The sequence below is a fragment of the Heterocephalus glaber genome, unplaced genomic scaffold (assembly GCF_053883595.1).
Source record: "Heterocephalus glaber isolate CG9 unplaced genomic scaffold, H.glaber_assembly_v1.0 deba00001600, whole genome shotgun sequence".
Classification (NCBI taxonomy): domain Eukaryota; kingdom Metazoa; phylum Chordata; class Mammalia; order Rodentia; family Bathyergidae; genus Heterocephalus; species Heterocephalus glaber.
Window position 1 is genome coordinate 24981726 of NW_028258372.1, and position 8483 is coordinate 24990208.

Sequence of the window (8483 nt, forward strand, 5' to 3'; positions counted from 1 at the left end):
ATAGTAATATATTAGTAATGAGAATATATAGTAATATATAGTAATGTCATTATTATAGGAAACTGTCTAAAAATGAGTAGATGGAAAAGATAAAGGTATGTTCATATTCCAACAAGGGTCAAAATTTGAACTCCTCATTTTCTAATTGCTAAAGCAGCACCAATGCATAAAAATATATCTAACCAACGTAACCATCATTTTGAAAATATAAAACAGAAATCAAGGGCGAAAAAATTCTGCTAGAAAATCTGGAAATTGAATGAATTGACAGAAGAATAGAAGATAAATTTTTCATGTTAGAAGTTATTAGGTAATTTAAGCAAAGTCAACTATGTTCTAGACTTCCAAAATTTCACACTTGCAACGCTCAGTCTAGGTGCCTATTTTAAACTAAAAAACCCCCAAAATTAAACTAGCCTTCAATATACAAACTCTTTTGATCCTGATGAGGGATAACATGAAAAAAACCCCTGCAGATATTTGCCTAAGAAACTAAAATATTATCAAATGAAAATAAAAACAATTTTGAAGCTTAATTTTTTGTAGTAAAAGATAGATGGAGGCCGGGGATTTAGCTCAGGGGTTCTGCCGCCTGCCTCGCAAGTGCAAGGTCCTGAGTTCGATCCCCAGGACCAAAAAAAAAAAGATAGATGATACATTTTAAGAAAATCTTTGTCCAGAGCATGAATTTTCTTTTTTCATATATTTTTCAATTGACTATTAGACTCAGTACAGAGAAAGTCATACATTTAAGAGATTTATATAAGGTTCATGAATCTGTGCAAACTATGCTTTTTAAATTATTATTATTTCAGTAGGGCTCAAATGTTATTAAACAACAAGCAGTAGTTTGAGTGATTACTGCCCTAACCTGGCTCCTCCACGGCAGGAGGAGAAAGGCTGGAGCCAGCTGAGGCTCTGTCTGAAATCTATTTGAGGTGATAAAGTCTCCTCCAGGAAGAATGCACATGTGTGTGCTTGTGCAGCCATACATCCAAATGTGATTTAATCCTCAGCTCCTAAGCACTGCAAAAATATATGGAGCTTGAGATACAACTCTGCAGATTAATGCATGGAAAAACATTTCTTCCCAATATTGTTGTTTTTGATTTCTAACCCTTAAGACGGCGTTGTTTATGCTTTGTCTTGTATATATCCTGCTCTACCTCTGGACATGAACCTGTCAGATGGAAAGCACCCAATAAACATCTACTGAATAAATGCTGAATTATTTATTAATTAAAATCCCCATTATATATTTTGTGTACCTAATCACTTTAATAATTAGTGCAAGCATGTTTTGTTATCACTGACATATTTTTAACCCCAAATAGTCTGTATTCTAAAGACATTAAGTCATCCTTCATGCATCTTGTTTATTATTCCTTGATTTTTTTCATATTAGCATACTGCTATTTTTTCATTATTAGGTGAATTGTCAAAATAAAACATTTGCTTCAAGGTCATAATCGCTCCTGTGTTCGTCCCTATGTGAAGACATACTATTTTCACATCTTAACTATTTCCCTGCTGGATCAAGTCCTCTTGAGTGAGTTATTCTAATGATCTCCTACTATGTTTTCCAATTTCTATCTCACGTGCTATCCTGCAGGCTGCTTTCAGTACAGGCATCAGCACAACAATTCAAAACCAAAAATCAGAATATGTCACTGTGTGCGAGGATGTGTCCAAAAGCCCTTGTCTCAGCCAATGTCAAGTCCAAAACAACTGCAGCCGTCCACAAGACACTACACCTTTGGATCCTTAATACCTCTCTGATCTGATCTCCTGCACTCTGACCCTGATTCCTTTGGGCCTAGTCACATTGCTTTCCACTCCGTTGGATGCTTCTTAAACACAAACAGGCAAATCCTCTTCTCAGAGATTTTGCATCAAATGGCACTTGCCTTTGCAGAGAGAGAAAGCTCTTCCTCAAGATGTTTACTTGAGTAACTTCTTTATCTTCATGGAGCATTAGTTTAGAAAATGAGGTTCTTAGGAAGGCTTTCTCTGACATCCCTATTTAAATTTTCAATTGCTTCCTCTCCTCACCCAACACTCTCTACCTAGTTCTCTGTTTTATTTCTCTAATAGCAAACATTGCCTTTGCATTCACAGCATCTAATTCTAATTCTCACATTTCCCATGGTGAAATAGCAAGTGTATCACCAAAGCTGTTCAGTGATTTCTAAGAAACTCATATTCAGCCAATAGGCAATTCTGTAAGTAGGCTGAAAAGGAAAATATACTCCATGAAAAAACATTACTGAGGAGAGAGGAACATAACATGTTGAATGCAGTGTCCATACACATGTCACATGCTGTGAGGGTCTGTATTTCACTAACAGATTTTCACAATTCCACAGCCATTCTAATTTAAAATTTCTAATAAGGTACATAGGAAAAATATTCACAGCTGTGTCTCAAGAATCTAGAAAAGTACAGGTACTGTATTTCAGTGTCATTGGATAAAATCAGATACCAACTGTGGCTCTATAACATTTTTTTCTCAATAAAATGAAAATAAATAAATTTTAAAAATGAAATAAAAGTGCCTGGCATATTGTAAAGACCTAGTAGATGTTTCATGAATGAACAAATGAATAACAAATATAAATATCAATCAAACTACTGAACTTCAAAATTAAACTCTTAATTTTGGTAGCCAAGGGACCTGATTTACAATAAAAGTTTCAGCAAAATTTGATTTTAAAAACTGTGAAGAACAAATTTTTTGAGAGGATCCATTTATTTGGAGTACCAGAGAGGACGGTATGAGAAACCAGATATACAATCAAAAATCATGCTTGCATGAGCCAGCCACACATACACAAAATGTGCTCCACAAGTTGGCCAGATTCCAAATCCAATCAATTAAACACCCCACCTTCACTGTCATGCCGATTGAGAAATATTTGGGTATATGAGCTGATTATCCATGATACAACATAAACATGTAAGTTAAACTAAATACCTCAAGAAAATTGGAAGTGTTCCCTAAGAAAGAAAATTTGTTATCTTACAAATTAAGAGATTAAGAGAAAAGTATGAACAAGCTAATCAATTCATTAATTCTATGAAAAATAATACCATAATATCTAAAACAAATTGAATGATAACATCCAAATACTAAGTGTAATGATGTAGTGTCTTCAATCTGAAGATCTCTTTGAAGGGTTAAAATTATGGTAAAAATAGTTTGTTATCTAAAATTTGTTCTTTTAGTTTTTTCCTGTTAAATCAAGAAAATTATAAATAATGCTTTAATATGAAACATACTATTTATAATATTAATCTATCACTATGTAACTATTTTTATCTATAGAATATTTCTGTTTAGGATTTTTGCACAGAGAGGTGTTAGCAGTGTTGATCTCTGTATTAGAAACAAGAATAATATGTTTATTTTTACTTCAGAAAATTTTTACTTTCCTTTAATTTATTAAATTATGGACATTGTAAAAGAAATTAATCTCATTTGGAGTTGAGGTATATAGTTTCTTTTAATGATTTATTTTCTAATGTGTTGATCCTGAAAAATATCATAGACCATCTCTATCCTATTTTTATAAAAAAATAAACAAATGATTGTTTACTTAAGACTACCATAGGGATTATCAGATTATTTTATCTAATTGCAAATCACTGGCAGCCACAAGAGGAAAGTGAAAGTAATTCTTATTTTAAGCTGCTAGAATGATGCTTATTTTTTACATGCAATATACCTTACTAGAATTATTATTTAATATTTTTTTCTATTGTGTGTAGTTTAGTCATAGAACAATTTAACACACTGGCTTAAAGTTATATACATCACTGTGGAAAATTCCTTTCTAAGACTATGGAATAAAAGATATTGAATGGTTTGCTGCATGTTACAAATGACTTATAATAGCTAATTAATATTTTATTAAAGAAGACAAAACATTTGGAAGAATCATACCACCCAATATCAGGACCTACTGTAAGTCTACACTAATGAGGACATTGTGGCACTAGCAAAAAAAAAAAAAAAAAAAAAAAAAAAAGGGTAAACTGAACAGAGAAAAAGAATACATAGAAAAAAATTCACACAAGTACAGTGACCAAAATTGACAACAAAGGAAAAGTAATTGAATGAAGAAATATTTATCATCTCAACAAAGGGTGTTAAAACAATTGGATATACATATGCAAAAAAAGAATATAGATACAGACCCTTCACGATAATAAAATGTTAACTTAGAATTGGTCATAAGTATAAATGCAAGATGAGAAGCAGGCATGGGTGGTGCATACTTGTAATCCCAGCACTCTGGGAGACTGAGGCAGAAGTATCTCCGTTTCAAGGCCAGGCTGCTTAACTTGCTGGTTTAGGAAGACTTTGTCTTCAGTTAAAAAAAAAAAAAAAGGAAGAAGAAAAAGAAGAAGAGGAGAAGAAGCAGGAAAGGAAAAAGAAAAAGAAGAAGGGCTGGGACTTAATTGTGTGGAGCATGGAGGCCCTAGGTGTAGTCAGAAGTTATGAAAAAATAAAAAGAATAAAATATACAATGAGAAACTATAAAATTATGAGAAAAAAACATAGGAAACAGCCTACATTGATTTGATAATTAGTTTTCAGAAACAACAAAAATAAGATCTGTGAAAGAAGAAATGGACAACTTGGATTTTACTTAAATAAAAAGTTCTACTCTGTGAAACACAGTGATAGTGAAATGAAATGAAAAACAAGAACAGACTGATAGAAGATATTTGCAAAACATATTTGAAAAAGAACTTGTTTCCAAAATATACAATGAGTTCTGAAAATTATACAATAAAATATTCTATTAAATTATAAATGGGCAAAACATCTGCAGAAACACATTATCAGATTTCTCCATGTTAGCAAACATAGGGAAACAGGCAAAATTAGAAGAAAATATGTGACTTTAATACATGTGATAAAAAGACCATGTAAATTCTTATGGTTTTAATTAATGGCCTCTTAACCTAGTGCAATGAGCTCTTTTCTATATATCAACACATAACAGCACACAATGGTGTAGATTTCTACTATTAAATGCTCACATAAAATTATTTTCAAGAGAAATGATGGTCCTAGTTTCCCTATTTATCTAATGAATGAAGTTTCAAAGATATTGATATGAATTAAGGCTATGAGTACCTTAAAGAGATTGCCATGTTTTACTTTCTGGTTTTATTGCCTTTGCTATAAACTGTGTCTAGGGAACAAACAAACATTTTTTATGTTCATTTTTCATTTTACATTCTTTAAAGTGGAAAATAAGCTGTCTCTGGAGAAGTCCAAGTGGACCGCTTCCAGGGATTTTTTTCTAACTTGTAATGTCACAGTGCCTGAAATGATAGTGATGTATCTTTTACTTAACTTCACAAATGTGCAGATTTTATTATTAAATAGTACAAAAAAATTGAACAACACAGACTTGTGATGGGATAATGTTGCCCTGGATAATGTGAAAACAATCATTTTGTAACGTGTAATTCATTTTTATTGTAGCACAATCAGAAAATTGTTTTCTAGTGTGGGTTGTTCTGAAGTTTTTCTTCAGTTGGAATCATTGTCTCACTCATGAAGTATTGTTATTCACATGTGGGCGAACAACAGACAGTGTGATTAATCTGAGTTACTTTACAGCTAAGATTTCCTAACTGACTTTTGTTTCCTTTCTCTTAAAACTTTCTTTGTGTCAATTTATCCTTGAGGTAATAACAGGCATTTAAAATGTCTGCAAAGAAAGTGAAATAAAGCAAAATATTCCATTTTATGAAATCCATGTACAGTAAACTAACAACTGTGTGTAAAGCATCCAAAAAAGGCGTAAATAGACCGCAGTGTATCTTCTCCATTGTGGTGGGCTTACCTGCCACTTGACTTGTGTGTAACTCTGCTGTTTGTTAAGTTCTGCCATGTCTTGAGAACCAATCTCTGCTAAGCCTCAAATGAGGGTACATAACTTAAGTTTTGTTTATACCCCAAACTCTTTTGAACTGAGATTGTTTCCATAGGAAAACAACTACGTCTCATCACTGTTTCTTTGCTTTAACTTTTGCAAACAAGTTACTGAAAATAAATTGTGTTCAACACAACTATATGCCAACCACTATTATAGATATTTGAGGAATAGATATATGAAGAAAGATTCCTGTCTCATGGGAACCTGTACACAACAGATGATGAGTAATACTTTAATAATCAAGTTATGTATGTTACAGGCAAAAATACTATTAAGGAAAAAAAAAGTAGAGTAGTTAAGTAGAGAAAGTGAACAAGACAGTTTGTAGAATTAAAATGGTCACAAAGTATGATTTAGGACAAAACTTGAAAGAAGTAAGGGAGTTTGCCGGGGTGTGGTAATATCTTTCAGGAAAGGGAGTAGCTACTTCAATGATGGGTGTGAAGAAAAGTGTGAAGAAAAGAAATGAAGAGAAAGGAAATTAAAGAAGAGTAATAGAAGCATAAGTGAGATAATATTTTAAGAATTTCACTCAGAGAGAAATGGTGCTCTATCCAAAGTTTTGAACAGCGGAATGCTATGAGTTTACTTGTAAAAAAAGAAAAAGATTACTCTGGGCCACAGAGTTAGGATAATGCTATGGTAGAATATGATTTGTCCACTGAAGGTTCATGTGTTAGAAGCATTATTCCCAGTGTGGGGATATTGAAGTGGTTGAACTTTTCAGTAGTAAAGCCCAGTGAAAGATAGGTCATAAAAGAGTCCACCCTCATGAATGGATTAATGCTGGTTTTGTACAGTGGATTGAGTCATGTAGGAGTGAACTGGTTGTCACAAAAGAAAGTTTTGATAACACAAGGCCACCCTACATGCTTTGCCTCTTCCACATGTGGTTATTTTCCTTTCGAATTTTCACCATGTAGAGAGTCCTGCCCTTGTCAGGACACTGGCTGATGTTTTTCTGACCTTCCAGTCACCAAAATGAGACCCAAACCTCTTTACTTATAATTCCCAGTTTCAAGTATTATGCTATGGAAATACAAAACATACTAAAACAGACAGACTCTGGGAAAACAGAGGAGGCAGAAAGCCTGAATAATCTAGGGCAAAAGGTGCTGAGGTCCAGATATATTTAGGATTCCTGATAAATGGGAGTAACAGAATGACTCCAAAGGCTACTTTGTGTAGCTGGAAAGATAGAGTTGGGTTTAAGGAACTTGGAATTTACCTTTGTGGTTTTAAAGGCCTCTATTCTGTTATGAATACTTTTCCAGCTGTTTTACTTTGTATCATTAAGACTCTGTGCTTTGTGCCCATGCTTCTTTTTCTCTCTTAGGCTCATTTTACCTCTCAGCCAGCTTGTTTGCTTTCCAATTGTACTGACCATTTTAAAATCAGTGTACTTATCTTCATACCCACCTTATCGACTTGGTCATCTTGAAAATGAGAGCACAAACTATAGACACTTTTTTTTTTACATGAATCAACTACAAAACTGCATTCTCCAATTTCTTTTGGATCATTGCTAGTTTTTCCCCTTTTCCACTGAAAGGAACTCATGTTCCCCTTAACTTTCTAATTGTCATTATATGTCCTTTCATTCCCTGCACAAGGATGATGGAGGCTGCTGGCGCTTAATGATTTCATCTGCATTCATATCTACATAAACACTTAGGCAGCCAAGAAAACTGTTGATTTCTTGTTCAAATCTAGCTTTTCCACCTGTGCTTCATGTCCCCTTTTCTGAGCTTTTTCTTGGGTCATCCACGCCCTCGGCTTTCCTCCACTTCACTGTTTTCAATGGCTTTTCCTCTCAGTTTATGAGCATGTCCAAGACTTTCCTCTGAAAAAAGAAGTAAACTTTCTTCTGTTGATACTAATCCAGTATATTCTTTCCCTTCAAAAACAGTTCAGTTACATTTGTATAGTATTCATATTTGTTCTAGATCTTTCCTAAACTTCAAGTCTGAATTAAATGTCTTGCAATTTCAGATTAGCCCCATCATGTCCCAGAAGCCCTTGGTAATGTTGTTGATAACCCTTTATTACATCACCTTTTAGTACTGGCACTCATGCTGTATTTCTTGGATAACTGACTGGATTAACCATATCTTGTATCTTCTGTATTCTGATGCTTTGATAGCTGTGGCCTCATTTACCCTGCAGGGACTGCCTCTTACAGGGTGAGGAGTTCCTAGTGATAGTAAACCACCAATGTACCTTTCAAATGCAAAACCAACCAATGCAGGACAAAATCACCTTCTTTTTGATGCTTGCTATTGGTTCATTCATTTTACTTTGCTTACCTTCAAATGAGATTTGAGACAAATCCTGTACCATAACTCTTTCAAACTGCGAAAATAAAAAGCCAAGGATTAAAGCCATGTAATGAATGACATTAATTAATCCAGAAAACTCAGGATGACAGAAATGTCTACTTTTTAAACTCATAGAAATAAAGAGTAGAGTCTTAGTTTAGAGGAATTGAGGGAAGGGAGAAATGGAGAGGTGTTGGTGAAAGGTTTA